This window comes from Dipodomys merriami, unplaced genomic scaffold, assembly GCF_024711535.1.
Source record: "Dipodomys merriami isolate MVZ:Mamm:240054 unplaced genomic scaffold, mDipMer1.0.p SCAF_11, whole genome shotgun sequence".
NCBI lineage: Eukaryota > Metazoa > Chordata > Mammalia > Rodentia > Heteromyidae > Dipodomys > Dipodomys merriami.
Genome location: NW_027202382.1, coordinates 10,172,307 through 10,198,907, shown reverse-complemented (window position 1 = coordinate 10,198,907; position 26,601 = coordinate 10,172,307). Strand labels below are relative to the sequence as shown.

The following is a 26,601-nucleotide window of genomic DNA, read 5'->3' as shown; positions in this document are numbered from 1 at the left end:
AATAGCAGTAGGAATGCTGTCATTGACTGACATGACAGAGCTCACAATGGAAATTATCCTCAGTCCACACTGTCATGTGGAATTTGTTGTAGCTGTGATGGCTTTTGCACTGTGGTATTTTGTTACTACTTACTCTGACAATATCATGGACATAGAAAAGGAGTTTTGAGTGCTCCAAGGGATCCCTGCCTACCGGAAGGAAGAGAAGAGAAATGTGCTAAACTATGTGTTTGCTTTCATATCAGCAATGCTTATTAAGACAGACAGCCAAAGTGTTTCAATAATAGCACAAAGCAAATTTGTTCTGCAGACCCTGCTGTGGTGCGTCAACTTCAGTCTTCTAGTTTTATGTTTGTGAACATCCTGAGTGACATTTATAGCCCTTCACATCCTCCTTTATGATTCCTTTATTGATTAAGTTCTAATGCCTCTTAGGCCTTCAACATGGTTCACTATTTTTCAATTAAAATGGAGAATATCTTGTTTGTTGCAGGTATGTTTCAAGCAGTTGGCTTGTGGGACTTTGAGAGATACTATTGCCCATGACATGCTGGAATTACCATGATCAACTACTCAGTTTGGATTTCACCCAGTGGCCAAGAGCTTTGTGTGGTAGACAGCAAGGATTGGATTTTTAAAAAAAGTAAATCAGGTAAGGTAAGAAAGACATCTGATTCTTTATCACTGTTCTCAGGGCTCGGCATACTGCCAAGATGTAGTGAATAATGTATAGCTTTTCTATTTGTTTTCTAAGACCACTGAGCAATGAGGGTCTCTTGGCATCAGAAAGCATACAAAATAATGATTGAGAAAAGAGAGTAACTATCTTAAGACATATGTAAGAAGGTATGAGACTATTATACATGTTAATTTAATACAATAACCCCAAATTGCAAACTACAGACATTTCTCTTTTACCCTAAACTCTATTGGAATATACAGTTTTGCCTTTGAAGGTTGCAGAAAGGAAAATTGCTTTTAAATATTTATGTTTTACACATTATGGAGATATAATTATCAGATCATGGACTCTCACAAATGTGCTTCAAGCTTACACCAATTTGTAAACTTAAACCATTTTCTGCCCTTTGTTTCTTTGAAAATATTACTTTAAATGGTGATGCCATGACATACTGTATCATCAGTGCAGTTTAACTCTTATTTAATTTAATTTTTTCATTTTATTTTCAAAACTCCTCTCAGTTTTTGTTTTTGTTGTTGTTGTTATTTTACTGGTGCTGTGGCTTGAACTCTGGGCCTGGGAACTGTTCCACTTGAGCCACAGCACCAGTTCCAGTTTTTTCCGTGATTAATTGGAGATAAGATTCTTATGGATTTCCCAGTCTGGGCTGGAAAATAATGTAAATAAATGCAGTCAATATTGTATAGTTTAACATCATTTTTGATATAGAAAGGATTTCCAGAGCATTTGAAACCAATAAACTACAAGTCTAAAATCCTCTCATATCAAATCCCAAATGAGTTATTTGTTATTAGTTGATATCATGAGAGTAAACTATTGCAGTTGCAAATATAATTTTTTGCAAGTAGTGTAGATCACTGAGTTGGTTGGTGGATAACCTTTTCTAATTTTTAGAAGACTTTTTTTTCAAATAAATATCCTTTATTAAAGAAAAGAAGGAATATTGTAGCACCAAAAACTGTATGTTGTTACATTGTTAGAAGACTTTTTTAAAGTTGCACAAGGAGTTTCATTGTGACATTTCCACATGTACAATATAATATATCCCACCAAATTCATTTCCTCTATCACTCTCCCTTACTCCCCTCTCTTACTAAAACAATTTCAAAAGGTTTCATTATTCTGTTTTCACATATGCAAATGAGCTACTTCAACCATCGTCATCCTCTTTCACCTATTAGTTCTCTGCTTCCTTCTTGTACCCACACTCTCAGGTGTCTAGTTCTAAAATTTTGTAAGTTCTTTGTTCTCTTATTCTCACCACCTATTTTTCAAGAGCCTTTCATCGTTTCCTCTTGCTGTCTTCTTATATAACTACAATTTACTTTGAAATTTTTACTCTTTCTCCCTTTCCCCTTTGCTTTATTCCCTTAGTCTCATACTTGCATCGTGTCTTGTGTGTGTCTGTGTGTATACACACAAAATATAGTATGTATAGTAGGTATACATACAAATGTGTGTATATAGGTATGTATATATAAGTGCATATAGATACATATGCATGTGACATGAATATGTATATCTTTTGAGACTAGCTTCTACATATAAGCAAAATCATGTATTATTTGGTGTTTTGAGCTTGGCTTTTCTTACAATGATATTTTCCAAATCTGTCCATTATCTTGGAAATGATGTGATTTAATTTTCATTTATGGTTATATAATATTCCATGGCATATATGTGTTATACCTTACTTACATGGTAATTTGTTATTGTACATATCAGTTGATTCCTTATTGTGAACACTATGTTCATTGTGATGCAATAAGCATAGGTATGAAGATATCTTCCATGTATATTGATCTATATGTTTGAGCATGTGAGAAAATGTAAGGAAATGTTATAAAATATGTTTTAAAAATTAAAATCTATCCATATTTATTTCCATACTGTTTTTGCCAGTTCACATTCCCACCAATACTGTGCATTCAAGTTCCTTATTTCCTATATCTTCACCAGGATTTGCTGTTATCTTTTTCCTTGATGATTGCTATTTTGACTGCAGTGTGATGGACTCTTAATGTCATTTTGATTAGTGTTAGATTTGTGGCCATATTGAACATTTCTTAATATCTATTATCCATTTGTATTAATTCTTTGATATCTGTCTGTCTGCTTTGCTTGCCTATTTGCCAGTTGTATTCTTTTTCCTTTGCTGTTTAATTATTTTGAACTCTGTATCTATCCTGGATTGTAATTCTTTATCTGTTTGAACTGCTGGTAAAGACCTCCTCCTCTCCTATGGAGTATCTCTCGATTCTCATAATTTTTTTTCTGTGCAGAAACATGTTAATTTGATCAGTTTTTACTCTTGTTCATGGTACAATTGGAGTCATACACAGAAAATATTCTGTGCCTATAACTTTCAGTAGTAGATTTAAAAATTCAACTCATGTCAGAAATTCTCATTCAATGAGTTGATCTGGGATAAATTCTTCAATTTTTATTGACAATGTGTGTTATTCACATTTAGAATTTTTACTCATTTGTAATTAAAAGAGAAATGAAAAGTCAAGGTTTAGTGTTGGACAAAAGCTCAATATGTGTATGTGCACGCATGTCCTTGGGCTTAACTTGGGGCTAAATGCTGTCCTTGAGTTTTTGTTCAAGGCTTGTGCTCTACCAATTAAGCTACTCTTCACTGATGGTTTTTTGTTGATTATTGAAGATAAAAGTTGCATCGACTTTCCTACCTGGACTGGCTTTGAACCGAAATCTTCAGATCTCAGACTCCCCAATAGCTAGGACTACAGGCATGAGAAACTGACACTTAGCCTCATTTCTTGCTATTTAATATTAGTTCAGAAAATACTTAGATCAAGAAGGGCTCATGATAAACTCCCATATATTTAAGTTTACACATTTTAAGTCTAAAATGAGGCTTATCCTGTTTGTTTCTATATTTTCAACAGAATTGGGTTGCATGCTCAGTTCTTTTTGGGGCTTGAACTCTGTGCCTGGGTGCTGTCCCTGCGCTATTCAGCTCAAGGCTAGCACTCTACCACTTGAGCCACAGCACCACTTCCGGTTTTCTGATAGTTTATTGGAGATAAGAGTCTCACGGACTTTCCAGGCCGGCTTTGAACCGGCATCCTCACATCTCAACTTCCTGAGTAGCTAGGCTTACAGGCCTGAGCCACCGGCGCTGGGCAGAGTCTAAACAAAGAGTTCAAAACAAAGAGTCTAAAAGGGGTGGGTTAAGATTAAGTCTGTTTTAAAGGTACATAATCTTGTGACAATACAATTAATAATTATCCTGTCACAAAGGAAGAGCCTACCTCTATTTGCAAGAAAGGTATTTTCATTCTTCAGAGTACTTAATCTTTCTGAACTGTGTAAGTCATCAATTTGGGGAAAGTGTACAATAAGCAGTTTTGAACCAAGTCAGATAGGGACCATAACTTCTCTTCATAAGTCCTTTGAAGTGAATCTTGTTAATTATTATGCACAAAGATAGTGCATTCCTCTGCACTCCATGAAAGTATGTGAGTTAGAAATATCCTCTGGAACAAAGAAGATGGGACAATGACATGTTTTCAAAGGTTAACTATTTTAAAATGAGCAGAAAATTTATACATTCTGGTTTTATCCTTTAAATGAGTTTTAAATTCAATTTTGTGCTCTGTTCTGTGAATCAAAGTTGCCTTTCTTTTTAATGTTGTTATAAATAGCTTCCCAATGTGCTAAAAAAGTGTGTCAAAGCTTCTCAATTTTGTTTCTCAGACATTTACAACAATGCTATAGAGATTTGCTCCATTCCCAAGCTTAGAAGTATGCTTTCCTTTCTGAAAGAAAGGGTTACATTACTGTATGTTCAAACATAGTAGCAGTATTATACTATAAAGGCAGGATAGGAAAAGAAAGAATTTTCAAACCACTTCCAGTGGCAGTTTATTCCATTTAATGAGATGTGTGCAGTCTTCAAGGCAGCTCATGAAAAGCATTGAAATAACATCTGCATATGCCCCATACCCATCCCTTTACTTCCTGTGGAGAACTGTGGATAATCACACCTGTGCTACTCTTTATATCCTGAGGTCTTGTCAAGTAAAAATCTTGACAATTCACTGAAGCTATGAGTCCATCATTAAAAGTCATATGTGAATTTTAAATGCTCTCCACACATTTTTGGATTGCTGCTACTCGCAAGGCAGTAAGTGGCCAGAAACCATCTAACAACGTACCCTTATTTTTCATGCAAGTGGTTTACATGTTCACAAACATTCATCTTCCCTCCAGTAAAACTACGAAAGTTTGCTGAGATGTTTTCATCAAAATTCTGTAGAAATGATAAAGGAATGTTTTGTATGTTGAAAGAGTCATCAAGAGACATCTTAGAAAGGGGGGAATTTTACTCAGTGAGAAATAAGTATGAAGCAGAGGAGGTTCATGGTACCGTCTGACAAAGTCACCATTGTGAGAAAGGAAGTGTCACGGTTAAAGGTTGCTGCTGGATCAGAAGGAGAGATGCAAGAAGTTGGACATATAGGGCAGTGGCCAAACTAGAGTGTTGTGCATGCACTGGTATTGTTGAATATGAAATAATGCAAGTGATGTAACCTAATCCCTATTCTAAAAACAATGATCCTGGCAGAGGGTGAGGTAGAAGCAAGAAGTCTGTGCAGGGAGAAAAGATATACGAAGGATATATGGCTCTTAAAGTGAGGAAGAACAGTGGATTATACTAATAATTATGATGATGATGATTTCTGCTACATAACCAGTGCCTAGAACATGCCCTGTCCATCAGTTACTGCAATTCTCTGTGAAATGTTGATTCAATGAATGTATTTAGTGATTACGTTTTCTTCTACAGTCGATTTTTTTCCGATTTTTAGAAACAGTAAAAATTTCTCCTATACCCATGTGTGTACACACATACACAAATACTAAACTGTCTCTCAGTATGTGCTTGAGATTAAACCTCAGATCTCCTTGAAATTTATGCTTCAATTAAGATGGGGGCAGCTGCTACCCTCTTTTATTTCCCTTTTGAGACTTCTATCTCTCAGCCTTTATCCTGCCTCTCGTTGTTTTATCATCACATCAATCACTCTGCTTCATTCCTTGGCAATGCAGCATGCAATTGCAGGCACATTTTTATGGTCAGAAAGCAAACCTACCCTACTTTGCACACACTGCTTACTTAAACCTAATTCTGCTCAAGGTGTTAGGTCCTTTTTCTATCACAATGCACACTTGGTGATAGGGAACACATTAAGGCTGTGTGGGGAAATGGTTTCCCCATTTAGTAGGCCAAAAAACAAACTGTTCTGACTTCTGGCTTAAATAAATAAACTTGTCAATAGATAAGCCTGTTCCAACTTTGCATAGTAATAATAATAAGGCAAATTTTATTCACAATATCTAAGATACTTTGCAGAGTAGTATGTGTGTCTCTCCAATTAGCTCCACATTATTATTTTGTAAGTGGAATCTCAGAGATGATAATTTAAAAAAAAAACTAATAAAGATACAAAACACCATAAAACTGACCATCAGCTCAGTTTTCTTTGACACAATTTTGTAATGAGCCAGGGCACACCTAAACTTCTCACAGTGAAACTCCTCATGACTTTCAGTTGTTATTTTATTGGAAGTTCCCATACTATTCAGAAGTTTGTATGTTCTGTTGTGATCATCGGTTTTCAGAGACAGTCTCAGGGTCTAGGAATAAAATCCAATAAATTCTCTCTAAAGCTGCAGAGACAGGGATATTGTTATTGTGTATGTGTGTGTGTGTGTGTGTGTGTGTGTGTATGTATGTGTGTGGGTAGTCTTGTGGACAACATCTTTGTTTTTTTGTTTATGTTTTTATTGTAAAAATACTGTACAAAGGGCTTAGAATTACATGAGTCAGGAGCATTGTTACCTTCTTTGTTTTTCCCCTACCATCCCTTCCTTTCCCAACTCCCCAACTCCTCCCTTCCCCCACAAGTTGTAAAGTTCATTTTCAACATAGTGTCTTGTACATCTCATTGTTACAATGGTATACCACATTTTCTTGACCCACTCATCTACTGAGGGGCATCTGGGTTGGTTCTATATCTTAGCTATGGTGAATAATGCCGCAATAAACATAGTTGTGCTGGTAGCTTTAGTATGGCCTTGTTTGTTTTCATTTGAGTAAATGCCCAAAAGTCAGATTGGTGGATCTAATTCTAGAAGCCCATATTTATTCATCAAGTATTTCTAGTGAATATCTGTAGGAATATGCAAAATCTGTACTTAAAATCAAAATTACAACTTCTATATTTTTAACAGTGGGAAGGCATATCTTTCTCTGGTTAATGGGACCAATTGGTATTTGGTTCATCCTGTGCATTGTTAGATCAAGAATCACTTGTCTTCCCATGGTTATCCATCAATACTACCAAGATTTAATACCATTTTGAAATCACAGTAACATAAAACAGTACCCAAGAAATAGGATTACAGAGGATTTAATCTAAAATGAATAAGAAAATGAGAAGAAAAAGCATTCATTGAATATCTTGTTGACTTTATAAAGTATGGTTCTTTTCCACAAGCTTTTACAAACTTGGAATTTTGGGGTTTTACAGGTCTTATAAGCTTAGGAGAAACAAATAAGGTTTGCCATAGTCCATCTTTTTCTATGCTGCTGGGTGTGTATTTCTCTGAATTATGATTAGTAGAATGCTGGCATCCCAACAAGCTTTTTCTACTTTTGATGAAGAGGTTTATAGCAAGTTGTGATTGACCCAGAAACTGACATCTTTGCAGATATTGGCTTTAAATAAAGCCTGGCTTTGAATTCCACCTCTGTTACATGTTATGTAATCTGGAGCAAATTATCCTCTCTGAGATTCCACTTACAAAATAATAATGTGGATCTAATTGGAGAGACACACATACTACTCTGCAAAGTATCATGTATTGTGAATAAAAGTTGTCTTATTATTACTATGCAAAGTCTATATATGGAACAGGTCTATCTATTGACAAGTTCATTTATTTAAGCCAAAAGTCAGAATACTTTGCTTTTTGGCCCATGATATGATGAAATGGTCAAAAGATGCTTAGAGAATGCATATCATATGGTAGACATTTGAGAAGTGTTAGTTGTTTTATTAGTAGTTACTATTATTCACTTTTATATGCTTATAAGCATATTTCTTCTCAGGCTCTTTGAAAAATATCTTCATTTCTAACACCAACTTCTTTATTAGGATAATAGTAGTCTTGTATGCAATCGTGGGTTGTCCCAAAGGTAGGGTTATATGTTTGAGAAAATTGTCTGTTTAGCAATTAATATTGCTCATATTATAATCATATGTCTAGGTGCTTTGCTAATGTAGTAAATATTATGTTCTTTAATCCTAAAACAACCCGAATGATCTTTCTTAGCAAATTATAGTCTTTAAAATCAATAAAAATACACTGAAATTCAATAAATTAAATATTAATATATATCTCATAGAAGCAAAGAAAACATTCTAATATGTTAACACAACTCTCTAATTTAGAAATACTCATGTATACTTACAGAGACTGTCTTTGAGAGTCCCTGAAATTAATCAAACCATGTATAATTATGCCTTTAACCTTTTTATTAACTATACAAGAAGACTGTTATTAAATTTGAAATAAAATGTTAGAATTGAAACTTCACTTAACATGGTTAAGTAATATTTTGAAAATAACAGAAAACTGGGAATACCTCAAAGAAAATTGCAAGAGATATCCACTTTTGTGACCAATTTATCACTTGAGAATGCCTTCACATTTCTCAGTGAAGATAGTCTATATCATTAGAGATTAAAAAAAAGAGAATGTAGACTAGAAAATGGTAGAGATGGATGGACAATGAATTAAACAGAGTTGGCTTGGTCAAGGGCCTTCCAGGGTTGCTCAAAAGGTATCTATTTTAAAAATGACTGAAAAACACTTATCCCTCATGGAGCGACACCTCCCCCCCAGTGAAAGACATGGGAAAGGCACTTGGAAATGTATATGGCTGGGAAAGTAGCAGTGAAAGTTGTGAGGGGTGTAGCGTTGAATGGAAAACCAAATAGAATCATGGCAGAGGCGAACTATTTATTTGAGAAAATATGTACATGTGGCTTTGGACTGAATAATAAGAAATCCCTGTGTGAGAAAACTGGAGATTTCATTAGAAAAGACTTATTCATTAAAGGTTAACACAAGCTTGCAATCAAGATACCACTGGAGACAATTTGCAAATGTTGAGGAAATGTTCAGAAATGTGGAAGAAGAAAATAGCTGATAGCTAGATACTGTCTCTTTCTATTGACTCTAACATAAAAATAGAAATAAAATAATACTGATCATTATCCAAAATTGTAATTTCAAGCTCAATACATAGGTTTATTTTTTCTGCAAGGCTTGCAATATAGGCATGGTTATTCCTATATATAAGATGGACAAACCTGAGACAGAAAAGTGTCTCAAGATCATTCTGCTATTATGTGTTAGAAGTTTTCTCCCATGATCTGCTCTTAAAAAATATTTAGATATTTTGTCTGATGCATAGCTAGTAAAAATCTTCTCTGGGGGCTATTTTTCTTGTTAATTATGTCCTTTGCAATACAGAAACTCTTCAGTTTGATGCAATCACATCTATCCAGTCTTGCTTTGATTTGTTGTGATTCTGGATCACTACTGTGGAAGGTTCAACATGGGCTGGATTCAAGCCTCAATCCTCAGATCTCAGCCTCCTGAGTAGCTTAGGGTTGTAGGGGTGAGCCACTAACACTCCACTTGTTTGTTCTTGTTTTTGTTGTTTGTTTGTTTGTTTTTAAGGACTCCACTATCTATTTGCTTCTATTCAGGTCCAATGTCAATCTATAATTTAAGCTCAATATTTCCTTACCTATATTCTCTAATAGTCTCTTAAATGTTTTTCTATAGTAGTTTCTTAATATACTGCCATCATTTAATATTTGTTTTTTACTCTCAAAGCCTATACCAAATGAAAATCTCACAAGTCTCATCATTCCAAAGCACTGGATCATAAAGCATTTATTTATTTTTTGATAAAGCATTTATGTGTTTGTATATTGTAGGAAGTGTTTCCTGATCAAACTTCATTTTATTTCTTGTGATTTATACTTTCTGTGCATGTCCTCTCTTCTTAACTCATTGCTAATGTACAAGGTCTGTGTATATTTGGTTCTTGTTGGCCTTTCTCAGCCCCTTGAACATACTTCACCCAAATCTGATTCTCTCAGGATGAAGTGAGCCCTTTATGGCAAGAAGCAGTTCTTATTAATCTTTGTTTTCCTAGAACGTATTTATCTCACAGATCTGGCACACATAATGAACATATGCTTTTACTTCTCAGTTACATAAAGACAAACTCACATAATTTTTTATTACTTGATTATTGGAAATCAAACCCTACTCTCTACTTTGTTGTTACTTAACTGAAATGTCATAGGACATGAGAAAGGAACACTCGGTTCTAGAAAGCCTAGTTAAAAATGTTGTGGGCTGGCAGATACGATGTAAATTAGGAGGACTGAAAGCAAAAGTTCTGTCATAGCCCTGAAAATACTGCAGATGACATCTGATGTGACTCAAAACGTGATTCCATAAGAATTATAGTATTTAATATGAGAAGTATATTGAAACCAATTCTGATAAAAAGAGTAAATGCCTTTTGATAATCTTATTTGGAGATCACATAGTAAATTTTCCCTAGTCAAACCTAGTTGTACTAAATATAACTGATATCATATATATGTCATTTCTGTCTAGAGCTCTAATCTACAAAGTCCAAGGAAAACTAAATATTAACCCTTTTCCCAATATTAGCTATATATGTGAACAAGTTTGTTTCCATCATTGCATGCTCTTGCCTGTAATGCTAGCCACTCAGGATGCTGAGTTCTGAGGATCAAGGTTTTGAAGCCAGCCTGGGCAGGAAAATCCATGAAACTCTTATCTCAAATTAATCACAGAAAAAGGAAATCGAAGTGAATATGTGGCTCCAAGTAGTAGAACATTTGCTTGAGCAAAAGAAGCTTAGGGACAATACCCAAGCCCTGATTTCAAGCCCCAGGACAAGCACCAAAAATATTATACATAAGATTTGATTTTCAGTATTTTCCCTGTTATTTTTATTATTAATAGTAGTAACAAAATATGATAAATAAGACTACAAGCTGAGCACTGGTGGTTTACTCCTTGAACACAGTTACTCAGAAGGCTGAGATCTGAGGACCATGCTTTTGAGCCAGGCTTCACATACAAATCCAAGAGACTCATCTCAAATTAACCAGCAGAAAGTTAGAGCTGGAGGCATGATTCAAATGAAAAAGTGCAAGCAGTGAGCTTGAAAGCCAAACAAGAGTAAAAAAGCCAAGCCAAAGCATTAGACCTTGAGTTGAAGCCCCAATAATTGTGCATATATGTACACACACGCACCCCCATACCCCCACACACATACGCACACACACAGAGTTATGGTTGTATAAGAACTAACAGCAGTAAAACCATTATTTAGGGTTTTTTCCCCTTAGTATCTGGTTACTTGCAAATCTAAGCACTGGGAGAAACATCAATACCCAATGTATTAATTGTAGTGGAAAAATCACAAGCGCAACTCATTTATTGCCTCCAATGTCTGAATGCCATAGTTTAACAACACAATGCATTCACTCTTCTCACTACCTGGGTTACAGGGAACTTTCTGCCACTGTTAGAATCTTGGACAGATTGTCATTCTCCATATCCTCAGCCTAGGAAAAGATCCTAGTTCCAGTACTTCTTTTTTGTTCCAGAACTCAGAACCTGGGCTCTGTCTCTGAGCTTCTTTTTTGCTGAAGGCTAATGTTTTTCCACTTGAGCCACAGTGCTACTTTCAGCTTTTTTTGTGATTAATTAGAAATAAGAATCCCATGGTTTTTCTGCCATGTCTGGATTCGAAACTTGATCCTTAAATTTTGACCTCTTTTCTAGCTAGGATTATAGGCATGTGGTACCCAACTCTACTTAAGCAATTTTAAGTATCATTCTTTTTTTAATTTTTTTTTATTGTGAAAATACCATACAAAGGGGTTACAATTACATGGGCAAGGTAATGAGTACCTTTCTTATCAAGCATTGTTGCCTCCTCCTTTGTTTCCCCTTTCCATCCCTTCCCATCTTCCCCCACCCCCACTGAACTGATATAGCTTTTACACTATTGTAATGCTAAAAAAAATTTTAAGCTGAAACATCATATGGTCAGGGATCATTTATACATTTAATACCGATACCTTATAGTTTTCTATCTTACTCCTGAACGTCTTCAGGGGACAGGAAATGTAAATTAGATGATCAAATATGATGTAAGGTAAGCCAATGTTATTACAGTATAGTATTTAAGATAACTTCTAACACTTCTTATTTGAAAAATTATGTTTGTTTCCTGGTGTGAAGTTGTGGGAAAATGAAAACATGCTTCATTAGCAGAAAGGCTGGTGGGTTTTTTTTTTCCATCTGATCTTTCATCAAAAAGAATTCCTAATCAAGCCAGATCCTTCTGAAATACATGATTTGGAAGACATCCAAAAACACTCTCCTGAAAGAGATAATAAATTGCAGTTTGATCTTATTTGTCCTAAATTCTGCATATTATTCAACCATGAATCATGATAGTTTTCCCTTTATATGTTTTATAACTTATTATAGTCAACATGAGGCGCTTAGTGATAAAGGATTTGTGTCTTAGTAACAACCCTTTCAAAGGGTGGCCTATAATTAATGTAACAGTAACTATATTCAGTACCTTTCTAGATGTCAGGTTTAATCAAATTCCACCCAGGTTAGTCTGTGTCTGGCCTGCTTTCTGAGATTTAATCAGGGCTATGATTTACATATATCTCCACACAAGACCTTGCACTTCCCTGAAGTGTTGTGTTATAAAGATCAATAGCAGATTCCGCTTGCCTTTACCACACAGGATCTTGTTGCCTGTTTGGAAGAAGTTACCAGCTCAGTTAAGCATTTCCACGTGTAAAAGTGCAGAACATAGAGGATCAACATACCAAAAAGGCATAGAAACAAATCAGTCTCAAAGTAGAATCATGAGCATGTCTATTAAATTGAATGTAGATAGTTTCCATAGTATAACTGTATTAGTCAAGAGTGTCTTTATGATAATCTTCTCTCCTTGTATTATGTACCATCCACAATTTTGTTTCCCATCTTTATTATACATAAACAATTAAATGTCAGGTACTGTTGTTTTCCTACTGGAAAAAATGAACATTACTCTTTCCTAGCCATGTTCCACTTGTGGTAGATCAACAATTGATGAGTGGGAAAATTCCTAATATTGAAGAACCTTTTACTGTCTAGTTTCTAAATAAAGAAATTAATGAACTAATAAAATAAAGAATATACATATGACATTTGTTGAGGCAGGTGCATTTTAATAATCATTTGGAATGTCTGATGATTAAAAGAAAAAGGACGTGCATCCACGTTATTACTTTAGAAATCAATTACTGGAAAATCATATGTAAATATTACATTAAAGCATTGGATGTAACTTCCTTACTTGTATTCCCAAAGTACACACTTTATTAATTTTTAAAAATAAAGTTACCTCCCTGCTGGCAGAGAATGACATTTATAGTGGCTTTAGATGTTGGCATATATGTCTACTTTCATCACCTTATTTGAGTCACTCTTTCCTGAACTCTGGGCCTGGGCGCTGTCCCTCAGCTTTTCAGCTCAAGGCTAGCGCTCTACCACTTGAGCCGCAGTGCCACTTCCGTTTTTTTCTTTTTTCTTATGTGGTGCTGAGGAATCAAACCCAGGGCCTCATGCATGCTAGGCAAGCGCTCTAACACTGAGCCACCTTCCCAGCCCTTGAGTCACTCTTTAAAGTAGCTTCTATTTTAGAGTTTGCAACTTAGGTCAGAGTTTTGGTTTTGTTTTGCTTTTCAGTTTTATTTTTGATAATTAGTGTTATTTTATATTTGTTATATTTTATTAGCCTATATATAAATTAAATTTTTAAAAGAACTTCTACATACTACATTGTTTCTGGTACAGTTGGTAGTGAGTACAGAAAAAAAAAGCTAGTATTGATGTGCATAATCCCTATTCTCACTGACTTTTGATATTTCAATATAACTCAGAGAAGGATCAGTCAGCACATGAGTGACACTGGACACTGACTATGGGCAATTCTCCAGCTTGCCTCTTATAGAGAGAATAACTCAGTTATTTCATAGAGCACAGAAATGTATAGGAGCTTAATGTATAGTAGTAACAGAATTCACAGGACAGGGCCCAAAGTCATCACCAACCATCCATGTCATCCTGATATCAAACTTCCCCATGATTTTTCTCTACTCTGAATCCTCTACACTGACAGAAAGATGCTTTCTTAAGTGCAAATAACTTGAAAGCAGCCATACATTAAAAGAAAACCCCACAAAGATGACCATCAAGTGACCTAGTAACCTCAGCTGTAGTCCTCTGTGTTTATTTGTAAGAACTTAAATTCATTCACAACCTTCTAACATTCTCCAGTTTTGTAGCATGTTTGCATTCCTCTAATAACCTTACTTCTTGGGTAATGCTGCCTAGGGAAATATGAGAACGTACTTGTTATAATCCTTAGGGCAATCCATTGTACATCTGAACATACTGAACTCTTGTTAGACTGAGAAATCCTAGTGGATACTAATCTAGACTATTTACACTAAGGCCCATTGCCTAAAGTGGAGAATATTAAGTAGCTCCCCCCAAATTGCTTGCTGAATTAATAAATGAACATTTTCTACACAATACAAATACATTATCATTTTTAAATACCTTTTTTTCCCTTTTGACTATACTGGGGCTTGAATTCAGGGCCTTGTGCTTACTAGACAGGTGCTTTACCACTTGACCCATACCCTAACCCTTTTTGCTTTAGTTTATTTTTCAGACAGAGTCTTGTTGTTATTTTTGTTTGTTTGTTTGTTTTGTCTGGGCTGACCTATGGCTGGTCTTATACTGAATAATACACGATACTATTCCTAGCTTGCTTGTTCAGATAAGGTCTCACTAAATTTTTTTCCACAGCTGACCTTGAACCTCAGTCCTCCATGTCTTCAGCTCTCAAGTGGCTGGGATTACAGGTATAAGCCACTAACCTGGATCAAATGCACTGTCTTTGTACTCTATCTACATCTTCAAGTAATCCAGAAATTCTTTTTATCACTCCATTTAACTCCGTTCTCTTAAAGTTGGTCATAAAATATTTATAAATATCTACATTGCCATGGCATTATTCTTTGCCTTTGGGTTTTGCTACTCCCTTGGTTGTATTAAAATAATTTACTACCCAGAAATAGAGACAAGATAAAACTACATGAGAAACTAAATTATAAAATAAGGGAGTACATCACGAAAAGGAACATGATAAATTATACAAATGTAGTGCATTCTAAGATTATGCCTAAGCTCACTTTATCCAGGGGATTCACGTTTGGGGAAACCAATGGTTTTAGGTGGTATAGCTGCTGAGTTCAATTTTTTGAAACACTGAAGGCTTCCTGGAAGAACACTGTCTAAAGGAAGAAAACTCAGAGCTAAACCTGACACAATAACTAAGTTTTAATCACTAGAGGAGAAGAGTGATGTGATTAATCAGCTGGCTGAATTTGCCCCTGACATGACTTCTACCACAGGTACATACCAAAACTTTAGGAAGACAGAAAAAAATTAGTGGGTCTTAAAATAGAACTTACATGTAAGATAAAATGATTGATGAATTATAAGACACAAGATATTTGGCAAAATGTTTTTAATTCCTCAATGCAGGATAACAACAAAAACAACAACAAAAATATGTGGGGAAACTGTCCCATTTAACTGCAAAGATGAAGGAATTGGAGGGGACAGTTCACTAGTAACTTGATAATATGACAGTACTCAGATAAGGAGAGTCTGGAAAAATCACAGAGGACATGCAGAGATGACAGTGTATGTAACATTCCCTAACTAAAATACCAGTACTTCTTAACTAAGACTTTCCAGAAGAGGGAAGGAGGATCAGGAGAAGGGTGTAGGAGGGGTTGGAGGTATAGCTCCGTTGGTAGAGCACTAATCAATCAACAAAAGCATCAGGTACCAAGTTACAAAAAGAAGGAAGAGGAGGAGAATGAGAAGGAGGAGGAGGAAGAGGAAGAAAGAAGAAGATGTAACAATGTATGCAGACATCTTTTCAAATCTATACTGCTTTCCTATAGTGATTCCCTACTGTATCTGGAGCAGGACTAAAGAGAAGATATTAACAAGATTACATAACTAGTGTAAATTAGAGGAAAGCCAGTTTACTGAAGCAATCAGGAAAAAGAAAACTTTGCTAAACAATAGAATTTGATCTAGATTATTTTTAATTGTGAAAATACCGTACAGAGGGGTTATAATTACATGGGCAAGGTAATGAGTACATTTCTTATCAAGCATTGTTGCCTCCTCCTTTGTTTCCCCTTCTCATCCCTTCCCATCCTCCCCTATGCCCCCCCTCCTCCCCACCCCCCCAACCCCCCCACCAAAGTTGTAAAGTTCATTTTTCAACATGACATCTTGTACATCTCATTGGTGCAATGGGTCCTGTATCCCTATTTAAACGATTTGTTTTTGCCTTTCCCCTCCACAAAGTATACCAACATCAAATACAATGAAAGCAGGGGTTATACCATGGGGGAGGGACGTACAAAGCAACAAAGAAATCATCTTATAAATATGTTAGAAACAATCGCAAGAGAGAAAAACCATTTGAATCCTTATCTTGGGGTTTATTTCGCCTAACATCAACTTATCTGACCTTTTCTGCTTGTCTCAGACATATACTAGTTATTGCATATAAGGGAAACCATGGGACCTGTGTTTCTTTGGGCCTGGCTTACTTCACTTAACATAATTTTTTCCAAGTCTTTCCATTTCCTAACAAATGGGGCAATATCCTTCCTTCTGATGGAGGCATAGAATTCCAGTGTGTGTGTGTGTGTGTGTGTGTGTGTGTGTGTGTGTGTGTGTGTGTGTGTGTGTGTGTGTGTGTGTGTGTGTGTGTGTGTGTGTGTGTATCACATTTTCTCCATCCATTCATCTACTGAGAGAAAACTGGGTTGGTTCCATATCTTAAGCTATGATAAATAATGCTGCAATAAACATAATTGTGCTGGTAGCTTTGGTATGACCTTGTTTGTGTTGATATAGATTTCTAAGAGAGATAGTCAGTGACTGGTGGTGTTGGAAGATAAAACTGAGCAAAGGAAGAAATACTTGTTCTTTATAGGAGACCATTGGCATAGGATTGTGACTGACAGACTGTCATTCTGTGGATATAAGGAAAGGATGGTGAGCAACTGGGCTAGAAATGGAAATCAAGGCCAACATTAAAGAATCCACAGCTTTATTACTTCAGAAATTCAAAACTACAGTCTCCTGACAAAAAGACTTCAAAATATCTCATAGTTAAATCCCCTAGACTCAGCAGTAGGTACTTTGTACACTCTGTCTTTAATCTTCAAAAGCTCTATGGGTAAGTATTATTGTGGTAATTTTGAATAAATCAAAATTGAAGCTCAGAGAGTTTAAGTAAGTTGCCTGAAGTGACACACACAGGTTAAGCCAGGAGAGCCCATTGGTAGTATGGTTCCCCAGCCCGGTAGCGTGCTGCTACCCTCTTCTCATCTCTGTCTACTCAACTCTGATCTCGATGGGATCAGGGAAGGCTTGATTTCTACCCTCTTTGTTTTATTTCCTTGTCTAATATAATGGTGATTCCCTCTTAGGTAAAACATCCATATTATATAATATTTAGTAATGTGAACAGCAGATCTCACTGTTAACCTTAGAAATAGACCCTTCAATGGTATTTACCATACCTGATATATTTTTTAAACCTAGGCATTAAGGTTTTCACCTTCTTTTATTCCAGTGCTTTATGATAAACATTCCAATTGCATATAATTAAGAGATTGGCTTGGGATGTCTATGGTATGTGAATATATGGGAGATAATGTGTCTAATACTTCAATAGAAGAGTAATTTCTGTGCCCCTGCCCCCTACTAAGTTAGAGGAGCAACTCAAGAGTTAACATAGATATGAAGAAAAAATGAAATAGACTTTTAAAACAAATTGTACTGAAAAGGTGATGTACAGAGGGATTAGAGTTACATGTCAGGTAATGAGTACATTTCTTTTTTTATTTTTTTTATTGTGAAAATACCATATAGAGGGGTTTCTATGTTGCTTTGATAATGAGTACATTTCTTATCAAGCATTGTTGCCTCCTCCTTTGTTTCCACTTCCCATTCCTTCCCATTCCTCTCATCCCCTCAACCCCTCTTCCCCCAGCCAAACTTGTAAAGTTCGTTTTTTGACATAACGACTTGTACATCTCATTGTTGCAATGGGTCCACCTGTATGCTATTTAAACAGTTTGTTTTTGCCCTTCCCCACCACAAATTATACCAACATCAAATACAGTGAAAACAGGGCTTATACCGTGGGGGAGGGACATACAAAGCAACAAAGAAATCATCTTATAACTATATTAGAAACAATCACATGAAAGAAAAACCATTTGAGTCCTTATTTTGGGGTTCATTTCACCTAACATCAACTATTCTGACCATTTCTGCTTGTCTCAGACATATACTAGTTATTGCAAATAAGGGAAACCATGGGACCTATGTTTCTTTGGGCTTGGCTTACTTCACTTAATATAATTTTGTCCAAGTCTTTCCATTTCCTAACAAATGGGGCAATGTCATTCTTTCTGATGGAGGCATAGAATTCCATTGTGTATATATATCACATTTTCTTGATCCATTCATCTACTGAGGGGCATCTGGGTTGGTTCCATATCTTAGCTATGGTAAATAATGCTGCAATAAACATAGTTGTGCTGGTAGCTTTAGTATGGTCTTGTTTGTGATCATTTGGGTAAATGCCCAAAAGAGGGATTGCTGGAGGTTCCTCAAAAGACTCCACATAGTACATTTCTTTTTGAACAACGTCACTCCCTCCCTCATTTTCTCCTACTTTTCTCCCTCCTGACCCACCTTCCCCCAAGTTCTATAGTTCATTTTCAACATAGTGTCTATTGAGTATCACTGCTGAATTGGTTCACCCTTTGTCCAGCTATTTCTGTTTCCCATCCCCCCACCTCAATCTGATACACATATATATAATACAAAGGATATAGAAATAAAAAAACCATCAGCAAAAGGGAATAAACCAAAGGGTAAATAAAAGGAACCACAACCTGTACAATAGAAAATCTGTTTCCATTTCTTGGAGTTTTATGTTATAAGATCATTTTATGTCATCAAATAGAAAATAAATTTTATACTTTTACTTTTGTTTTCTTTTTTGCTGGTCCGTGGGCTTGAACTCTGCCTGTGCTCTGCCCCTGACCTTCTTTTGTTCAAGGCTAGTGCTCCACCACTTGAGCCACAGTACTGTTCTGAGTAGTTTATAGGAGATAAAAGTCTTATAGACTTTCCTGCCTAGGCTGACTTCAACCTGTGATTACCTAGCATGAGCCACTGGTGCTCAGCTTGGAAATAGATTTTATAAAAGAGGATGAAGCCAGTTAAGGAAGTACCTGAGCCAAAAATGATTGAGGCTAGAATGAAAGAAACCTACCATGAAGGGGGCTAGGAGATATCTGGGGTTAAGTTTGACTTGTTATACTTAGAAAATAGACTCAAGTCTAGACAATACCACCATTCTGGTCTGGAAATTGGGGCCTAGAAATGAAGATACTCACATGGACAGTAAATCAATAGTAGCTTAGTCTACTTCTAAATGAGTAGGAACCTTCTAGCCCCTCTAAATACAAGTGAGCAGGCACCCAACTTAATTACTTTTAGAGATCATGTTAAAGGTTTATTGAATATACTTGAGAATTTCCATGAGCATAAGTTACTTTTGTGAGGATCCATTCAAGGAAAAATTACCAGCTATCATTGGGAAATCTGTTTCTAGAATTAGCTAGAAGAAAGATGCATCCTAATATGCGCAGAAATTGATAAAGGGAGGCACATCACAGAGACCCAGTATCTTCTGACTACCTTATGTAGAGTATATTTAATCACGCTTTATCTTATTGAATCAGTATGATGGAAAATGAACCACGTTCTGCTAAAAGTTTATGAGTTTATGAGTTTGTATTGCAGTAATTAGTAGGTAAATCCAATTTTAAGAGGTAAATGAAAGATCTTCAGTTTTTCACAGTCCAGATAGCATTTGCATAGCATGATTTTCTTCTCATTTAAAATGGGGGAAACTTCCAAGTTATTTACAAACAATGAAAAAATGATAGTGTGCTATCAAGTATATCTCTCTTAATACAAACATTAGTCATGCATTTTTTGAATTTCTGAAAGGAAAATTAAACCATATATACTTATAAGTAGATCTTGTTACTTTTGAATTTTACTAGCAGAAGTAGATGCCTGCAACAATGCTTTTCAATGACTTTCTATATAGTTTACTGGACCATGGAGTGTTCTTGGCCCTTTGGAATACCAACTGTTTACTACTAGGTATTTGATAATCAAAAGACAAAGGGGACATTTTTTTCTGAATGTACAGTTTCAGAGAGTTTTGTGGCTTTCTTTTTGATAGGTGTTAGTATGTCCATATGAAAGAACCACTATTTTTCCCTTTGTCCAAATGAGTTTATAAAGCCATCAAGCTAATTTAAAGAGGATAATAGGGAGCCTGTTTATTGGAGCAAGAGCACGATAATATCAATAGATCTGAAAGTAAAGAACCAATTGTATTGGGCATCAGAAGAGTATCCTACTCATTCAGTACTTATAGTTATTATTGGTTCTAGTGATGGTGATGAACCAGGTAGATTAATCTTACCAACAAAAATTACAAAGACAACAGGGGTTAGACCATTGGGGAAGAACATACAGAAAAAATTGTGTTTGATTCTGGTGCTCTGCATCTTGTACATACATTTATCTAATTTGGGGAGGGGAAGGGAAATAACAAAATGCTGAAACAAGGATACAGGTTGACCCATTGTAACAATGTGATGTAGGAGACACAATGTTGAAAAAGAACTTTACAACTTGGGTGGGAGGAGAGAGGAGTTGGGGAGGGAAGGGATGGTAGGGAAAAAATAAAGGAGGAGGTAACAATGCTCAATGGTAAATGCACTTCATTATCTTATTCATGTAACTGCAATCCCTCTGTACTATATCTTTACAATAAAAAATATTTTAAAAATTACAAACATTTCCCCATTTGTTAGGAAATGGAAAGGCTTGGAAAAAATTATATTAAGTGAAGTAAGCCAGGCCCAAAGAAACATAGGTCCCATGGTTTCCCTTATTTGCAATAGCTAGTATAGGTATGAGTCAAGCAGAAAAGGTCAGATAATGTGATGTTAGGAAAACGAACCCTTAAATATGTATTTTAATGTTTTCGTTTCTTTCATGCATGTGTTTCTAACGCATTTATAAGATTATTTCTTTGTTGCTTTGTATGTCCCTCCCCCACAGTGTAACCCCCGTTTTCACTTTATTTGATGTAAGTATAACATGTGGAGGAGATGGGGACAAACAAGTCGTTTAAGGATTCAGGTGGACCTGTTGCAACAATGAGAAGTACAAAATGTCATGTCAAAACCAGCTTTACAATGTCGGTGTGTGGGGGGGGAGGGTGGTATGATTGGGTGGGGGGGAGGAGGGAGGCTGGGAAGGGAGGTGAAGGGTAAACAAAGGAGGAGGCTGCAATGCTTGGTAAGAAATGTATGCATTATCCTGCCAATGTAATTGTAACCCCTCTGTACAGTATGTTCTCAAATAAAATAAAATAAAATTTAAAAAAAAATTACAAAGATTTTAGGCCTAGTGCACAGATAGATGATAAATGATAGCAAAGTTAATAATCCAAAAGAGTCAAAGTTTTACATCTTTATTCAGCTAATTTATATTGAATTACCCAAATGAGAGGCAGCTTTGAAAGCCAAATAACTGGTAATGTTTTATAAAGTAAGAAGAGAAGAGAACCTGTCCAGAGCATTTGGCCAAGGTAATAACATTTTATCTCTAACTGCTATAAAACTTTTCACTGGAGTACTTGGAGATTCTTTTTGTCATTGAGTCTTGTTGTTCAATACCATACAAGTAACTATAAGGAAAGTTTGGTTTTTTTTTTAAAAAAACTATTAATCCAAGCTTACAGGTAGAAGAATTAAAGAAGCATATAAAAGGAAAGGGTCCAATTATTCAAAGAAGTTTTAGGGTTATTTTGCAGAAAGTAAAGTTATTTGCAAAAATGTCTTTAATACCTGAAAATTTTGAACGAGAAATGTAAATTCAGAGCAACGTGAAAGATCATTAGAGATTTTGTCACGAAGATGCCAATCAGAAGAAAGCCATGTGAAGATATGAGAGACTGAGAACTAGCCATGCTCTGAAGCTCAGTATGTCAAAAGTGAAAAACAAGAGAAAGAAATAATGTGAAGCAGAAGTACTGCAAGGCTCTCATATGCCATGCTTGGATATTGTATTTCACTCCAAATGCCAACATTTGGGAGAGAAACAATACGCCCTCCCCTCCCCCCCCCCCATGACAAGCTCCAGGAAGATGAAGGCAGCTTATAGAGCAGCAAAATGGTGACTGGTGACCTGAGGTGGGAACTAGATGGCAAGAACTTCCATGCACTGCAATTGTGCAGAGTGGGCATCGGCCAAGTGAGCTTAGCCAGTATTTGGGAAACCAATGGAGAGATTTGGAAGGTGGTCTACTAAACATCATTGTGCATAGAAATTATCCCACCCTATCTTACAGTTCAGGCTTGAAATGGTATTTGTTCTACTTTCTTTTTCTTTTTCTTTTATTTAACTTAAATGCTAAATGATGCTATGCTTAGTTTAATCATGTTATGTAACAGGAAATTATTGTAAAAATAATTATTTTTTCTTTTAACAAATATTCCTTCTTGGAAGCTCACGGTATTATCCACTCTTGAATCTTTTTTTTTTGTAAAGATGCTGTACAGAGGGGTTACAGTTGTATGAGTAAGGTAATAAGTACATTTCCAATCGAGCATTGTTACTCCCTCCTTTGTTTTTCCCCTACTATCCCTCCCCCACCACAACTCCTCCCCCTACCCTGTAAAGTTCGTTTTCAACATAGTGTCTTGTACATCTCATTGTTACAATGGGTCAACGTGTATCCTTGTTCAGCATTTTGTTATTTCCCTTCCCCTCCCCAAATTACATAAGTATGTATACAAATGTACAAGATGCAGGGCACCAGAATCAAATACAGGACAACAGGGTTATACCATGGGGGAAGAACATACAAAAGAAACAAAAAAAAAATCACATAGTACATTAACAAAGTACAGCAACAAAGAGAAAAACCTCTTGTGTCCATATCTTGAACTTATGTGGGCAAAATCTTCTCAGAAATCTTCTCAAAAACATTTCTCAGAAACAAAGTAAATATTATTCTTTTTGCCCTCCTTTCTAATTGTTATTATAAAACTAATGAAGGGGCTGGGAAGGTGGCTCAGTGGTAGAGCGCTTGCCTTGCATGCCTGAGGCCCTGGGTTCAATTCCTCAGCACCACATAAGCAAAAAGAAAAAAAAGCCGGAAGTGGCACTGTGGCTCAAGTGGTAGAGCACTAGCCTTGAGCTGAAGAGCTGAGGGACAGCGCCCAGGCCCAGAGTTCAGGCCCCACGACCGGACCCAAAAAAAAAAAAAAAAGCTAATGTATAGAGGGGTTACCATTACATAAATCAGGCAATGTGCACAGGTCTTTTTGGACAATGTCACCCCTTCTCTTGCTCTCTCCCAGGTTTTCCCTCCCATCCCAAGTTGTAGATATCATTTTCAATGTAGTGTCTAGTGAGTACCACCACTACTGTTGCGTTGGTTCACCCTTTGTCCCTCCATTTCAATGCCTCTGTTATTCTCCTAAAGATAGATAAAAGAGCAACAAACCAAAAGAAAAGAAAATGAAAACAGCAACAAACTAAAAACAAAAACAAAACAAAACAATCTTGTTTCCATTTCCTGGAGTTCATTTCAATAACTCTTCATTTATAAGATGCACATAGGCATTGTGTCTTTGTGTTTCTCTCCTAGGAGGATCCTCCTTCAGTCTCACTGTGTGTGATTACAGTCCCATATAATTTATCTATGGCCCAATGTATTTTAGATCTGGCTTCCACATATGAAAGAAAACATGTGCCATTTGTCTCTCTGAGCTTGGCTTACCTCACTTCACATGATTTGTTCTAGGTCCATCCATTTCCACTCTACTTTCTGAGGAGCTCTTTGGTCACACTGCTTGGACTAGCCAAAGAGCACACTCTTGAGGAGGGAGGTTTTAGTAGTTGCTAGGAAACATCTCTCTCCTTTCCAACTCCCTCAGTCGTCTAAGTTTTCAGGATGGACACAGTCATGTTTTATTTCCTTCTTCACCATTCACCCTGGTCTATTTATTAGCCCTCCAGAAACCACTGTTGATACTTTTACAAGGCTAGGTCTTATTGCCAACTCTAATTTAAAAATGATAGAAGTTCCATAAATTACCTTCCTTCCAAATGTGTTTCACTCAATAATTAGAGATCACTTTAACATATACTATTTACAAATTCAACTTTTCTGAGGCAAAGTAATAATTGTTCAAATTTTAAAAGTCCAATTACTTCTTACTTATTTACCTAGCTATGCTTTTCTTCCCTGGGTATATTTTAGATTAAACAATACAGACATTGAAAGTATTTGTTCTGTGAATATGATAAGGTCTTTCTAACTTGTGCTAATTCTAAACTAATTTCTTAGTGGGGAAAAAGTGCTTATTAAATGAAATAAGCCATACCCAAAGAAACATAGATTCCATGGTTTCCCTCATTTGTAATAATTAGTATATGTCTAGGATAGTCCTAGCAGAGGATCACAAGAGCTCAATAGCTATGTGCATATGACCGTATAAGATGATGTTAAGCCGGGCGCCGGTGGCTCACGCCTGTAATCCTAGCTACTCAGGAGGCTGAGATCTGAGGATCGCGGTTCAAAGCCAGCCCGGGCAGGAGAGACTGTGAGACTCCTATCTCCAATAAACCACCAGAAAACCGGAAGTGGCGCTGTAGCTCAAGTGGTAGAGCGCTCGCCTTGAGCTGAAGAGCTGAGGGACAGCGTCCAGGCCCAGAGTTCAAGCCCCACGACCGACAAAAAAAAAAAAAAAAAAAAAGAAAAGATGATGTTAAGAGAAATGAACTCCAAGATATAGAAACAAGAGATTTTTCTTTGTTGTTGTTGTTTTGATGTAATATGGGTTTTTTTTTCGTTTGTTTTCCATTGGTTTATCTCATTATTGTATTTGATTTTGGTACCCACATATTGTATATACGTTTATCTGAATTAGGGAAGGGAAGGGGAAAAACAAAATGGTGAGACAAAGGACAAAGGGAGAACCAATGAACATTGATATTCACAAGACAATATGTTGGAAAAGAACTTTACAACTTGGGAGAAGTAGGGGGAGGGAGAGTGGGAGAAAAACAAGAGAGGAGGTAATAATGTTCAACAAGAAATGTACTCACTACTTTACATATGGAACTGTAACTCCTTTGTGTGTCACCTTGAAAATGAATTAAAAATAAATGTAAATAAATTACATAATGTAAAAAAGGTAGTATTTTGATCAAATATTGCCCAAACAAATTAAGAATAATAGGAAAATTGTTTTGACCTGTGATTAATTTTGAAATTGTTTATTTTCTTTTTATTTTTTCAATTTAATACAAATACAGACTCTGGAGAAAATGAATGAGGTCAAGAGAAATATATATATGGTCTGCGTTTGACCTTGCAACCTGGCCACTGTCTCTGAGCTTTTCTAGGTTAAGGCAAGTGTTCTACTTCTTGAGCCAAAGCTTCTCTTCTGGCTTTTTGTTTGGGGGGTGTTAGTGGTGGTGATTGATTGGAATTAGGAATCTCACACTTTCCTGCCCAGGCTGGCTTTGACTGCAATTCTCACATCTCAACCTCCTGAGAGAATTACAGGTGTGAGCCACTGAGAATGATATTCTTAAATGTCAAAAAATGACACAGGAATTTATGTTTCTTAATAACTGATGATAGGCAAGAATATCCATATTTCTAATAATCTTACATTAATATTTTCCTTTAATTTTAGGAAAGAATATTGTTTAGTTAAACATGTTTAGTTAAATATGAATGGATGTAGGCTCTGCTTCTTACCACACTAGTAAGCTTCAGCAAAATTATTTAGCCTGATTCTCAAATTTTTCATCTATAATATCTGAATAATAAAAGCATCTCCTGAGGTTTATGAAACTTAAGTAGGGTATGCTTATAAACTGAAAACATTGTGCCTAATACACTTTAGACTTTCAACATGTACTTGGCATCAATATTAGTAGTATGGTTACTAATTATTCATCTCCCTCCCCCCCCCCCCGAACAAGAAACAAATTTGATTCAGGAAGAATTGGCTTGGCAGAGTCTTTAAAACATATTCGTGATCTGACGCTCACGAACCAGTTGCTAATTTGCTTGTTTATTTCATTTGATTTTTACTTTGCTGCACATAAGGGAAGTAGGTGGCAGGAGCTTAATTTATTTGTCCCTTTTTTTTTTTTTTTTTGGAAACTGTGGGTTTTGGCTCTCACACTATTTTGAGACATGGTCTTGGTGGTAGCAATGGGGCTCTACACACTCTTCAGGAAGGTGGGAGTGTTGTGTAGCTCTCCTGGTGGCTCTAAGCACTTTCTTTCCCCCAAGTGATCAGCAGAGGTGCTAGGTTGCTGGTGCTGACAGCCAAGGCCTCTCCTCCCACAGATCTGGAAACACATGAAAAAAGACATGACTCATGGGCTACAACTTTTGTTTTCAGCTGCTTGATACAAGT

The 26,601-nt window shown here is 36.1% G+C and overlaps 1 protein-coding gene across 5 annotated transcripts in view; it reads left to right on the top strand.

Moving 5' to 3' along the window:
- Window positions 1-26,601, top strand: part of Lingo2 (leucine rich repeat and Ig domain containing 2) — a 1,109,212-nt gene that overhangs the window by 778,644 nt on the left and 303,967 nt on the right. For 4 of the 5 annotated variants that reach the window (XM_070008434.1, XM_070008424.1, XM_070008443.1 and 1 more), the window contains one exon: window positions 494-652. The gene's annotated coding sequence lies outside the window, so the exon portion shown is untranslated. Of the gene's footprint in view, window positions 1-493; window positions 658-26,601 lie in introns of all 5 variants that reach the window. The other variant, XM_070008452.1, reaches the window with a different exon arrangement.